This window comes from Lutra lutra, chromosome 17 (genome assembly GCF_902655055.1).
Source record: "Lutra lutra chromosome 17, mLutLut1.2, whole genome shotgun sequence".
Lineage (NCBI taxonomy): Eukaryota > Metazoa > Chordata > Mammalia > Carnivora > Mustelidae > Lutra > Lutra lutra.
Window position 1 is genome coordinate 18,976,448 of NC_062294.1, and position 3,309 is coordinate 18,979,756.

A 3,309-nucleotide genomic window follows, 5' to 3' on the forward strand; every position below is an offset into this window, starting at 1 on the left:
GGTACCAGTTGAGACCTGATTTGTGACCCAGGATGTGATCTATTCTGGAGAATGTTCCATGTGCACTAGAGAAGAATGTGTATTCTGTTGCTTTGGGATGGAATGTTCTGAATATATCTGTGATGGCCATCTGGTCCAGTGTGTCATTGAAAGCCTTTATTTCCTTGTTGATCTTTTGGTGGGTGATCTGTCCATTTTAGTGAGGTGGGGTGTCCTACTGTCCCCTACTGTTATTGTATTATTGTCGATGTGTTTTTGATTTTGTTATTAATTGGTTTATATAATTGCCTGCTCTCATGTTAGGGGCCTAGATATTTAAAATTGTTAGATCTTCTTGTTGGACAGACCCTTTAAGTATGACATAGTGTCCTTCCTGATCTCTTATTGTACTCTTTGGCTTAAAATTTATCTGATATAAGGTTTGCCACCCACTGAGCCACCCAGGCGCCCCCTTTGCATTTCTATAGGGAATGCAAATGAGCTATCTGATGTCTTATAAGGACGCTAATTCTATTGGATGTGAGCCCCACTCTTGTGACATTAACCTTAATTTTATTTTTATTTATTTATTTTTTTTTAAAGATTTTATTTATTTATTTGACAGAGAGATCACAAGCAGGCAGAGAGGCAGGCAGAGAGAGGAGGAAGCAGGCTCCCTGCTGAGCAGAGAGCCCGATGCGGGGCTCGATCCCAGGACTCTGAGATCATGACCTGAGCTGAAGGCAGTGGCTTAACCCACTGAGCCACCCAGGCGCCCCCCCTTAATTTTATTTTTAATAAAATTAGGCTTCAGGCTCAGCGGGGAGCCCAGTGTGGGGCTCGATCTCATGACCTTGAGAATATGACCCGAGTTGAAACCAAGAGTTGTTTGCTGAACCAACTATGCCACCCAGGCACTCCCCGCTGTCAACCCTGCCCCTGATTTTTAAAAAAAAGATGTATTCGTTTTGGGGGCACTGCAGAGGGAGAGTCAATGCAGAGCCTGACACAGGGCTCAATCTCAGCATCCTGAGATCACGTGAGCTGAAATCAAGAGTAGGACATCCAGTCACCTGTGTCACCCAGATGCCCCTGCCTTGTCCTCTTATATCCAGGTAGTCTGTGATGTTTGGTTTTGTTCTCATGTCAGTAATATCTTTGTACTGTTTCTCTTGCTCTGAGAACTTTCAAGATTTTTCTCTTTATCTTTCAAGTTCCTTTATTTTACTGAGCAATGTGGACTTTATTTTCCCTATTTCTAACTGTCCCTTCTATTAGTCAATCCTTCTGTTAAATGTAAAAATATTTTTAATAAACTTCCCCTCCCCTCCCCGACTAAGACCTCCTGTTAATTATCCTCTTCACAGTTTCTGTTCTAGGCACACAGTATCCGTCTTTACTCTGAATATACTAGGTAGGATTTTTCAGAATCTGCATTTTGACCAGATCTATAGGTGATGCATTCGCTACTCCTAGCAGGTATTCTGATGTAGTTTTGCTCCAAAGGGACATCTTCCTGAAGTCTCTGGTGACCACAGCCCTGTCCCAGGGTCCCTTTTTCTGCATGACAGGTGGCTGCATTGCTATGTTCCACCTCCAGCCCTGCTCCCCCTACCCCCCACCCCTGCCCGCAGGCCTTCTCTGTCTGGGTGTGGGGAACCTCCCCGCAGAGAGCCGCCTCCAGGGAATAGAGGAGTGGCCACACAGAGGAGTTCAGCGAGGTCTACCGTTTTCCATGAAATTCTGAGTACGGTCCTATTTAGCTTACATTTTTAGATAAAATTTACATATGAAATACACAGGTGTTAAATATACAGTTGAATGCTTTGACAAATGTATACTCCGTGTGACCACTTCCCCTAATGAAAATAAAGAACTTTCTCATACCCTCATGCCCCTTTGTAATCAGTCCTCCAGCTCCTCTTGAAGCAATCAGTATGTCCATTTCTTTCACTGTACTTTTCCCTGTTTTGAACTTCATAGAAATGGAATTGTGGGGTACTTTCCTTCTTTGTGTCTGCCTTCTTTCACTCAGTATGATGTGAGAGTCATCATTGTGACTATTTTATTTCTACCATTATTCATCATTATGTTGTATCGGTATTCTTTTTTTTACTGCTGAGTGGCATTCCATTTTGTGAATGTAGCACAGTTTGTCTCCTTTTGAACAGTTAGGGTCTTTTTTGCCTTTTGGCTATGATGAACATTCTAATACACCATTCGTCCTGGCTCAACCCCGAGGAGAGGAATTTTGGGTCACATGGCAGGATAGGGTGCACTTTTGAGTTTTCTGTACAAGGGACCTCCCTCATGTTGCTCCCACTTTTGGCAGGGTTGTGCCTCTCCTGCCCAGCCTGGGTGGGTGCTGGGGTGCTGCAGAGGGAGTAGGGACTGGAGGCGTGGGGGGCCTGTGAGTGGGGCCATCCAAGCCCCTGGCTCTGCCTGCTTCCCCCCACTCCCCTGGAATGCCAGGCTGCATCCTCCTCCGGCCTCTCTCCTGGCAGAGGCGGACTGTGCCACTTTAGGAACTCCCCAGACTTGAGTCACAACCGTGGCTCCCATGGACCTCTCAGCCTGCCTCTCATCTCATTCCTGGCTGGGCTGAGGGGGGGGTGCCCCATTATTCCCCCCCCCCATCTCCTCTAGCTCTTCATGCATCAGTTTGGGACCTTGCTTTCCTGTCATCTGGATGACCCTTCTTGCGCCACATGGCTGGTCTGTTCAGTGAGACTGTGGCCCTGGCTGAGGCCTCTGAGCGAGAACTGTGGCTCCAGGGCCCAGCTGACCCTGGCTCAGGGCTTATGCCCTGGTCCTCACTGAGGGAGACACTGCAGATCCTAGAGGGCTGCTTGGAGTCCCCTCAGTTCTTCCTGTGCCCATCCTGCCTGGCCCATGCGCCAGCCTGACTGTGGCTCTTGGAGGCCCTGAGCCCTGAGGGGACGAGACCAGCTCTTCACCCTCCTCCCGAGTGCACCTCACAGGAGGACCAATGCTGAACTACAAAGTAAGAGGAAGGCACGCCAACAACTGACTTTTCTCATAGGAACTACCTGGATGCTTTTTTTAAAAAAAAGGGGGGGAAATAAAAATAGCCATATGAACAAAATGTTCATTTTCTTTTGTAGTCTCTTGTTTTCCTCTGGCCCTTCAGGCTGATCACTGTTGACAGCCGGTGTCACCCACACTGGTGGTCCCCCAAAGCTCATGTGCCCTGCAGGTACCCCAAGAGCCCGAGGCCTAGCCTTGACCTCTGCACTAAAACTTTTGTTGAACAAAATAATGTTTACATCAACTTTAAGCTTTGAAATCCATTTAAAGAGGAATTTCTTT

The 3,309-nt window shown here is 47.1% G+C and overlaps 1 long non-coding RNA gene across 1 annotated transcript in view; it reads left to right on the forward strand.

Annotated features, from left to right (window-relative positions):
• The window catches only part of LOC125088764 (uncharacterized), a 51,190-nt gene that overhangs the window by 12,336 nt on the left and 35,545 nt on the right, over nucleotides 1–3,309 (forward strand). The window lies entirely within an intron of this gene.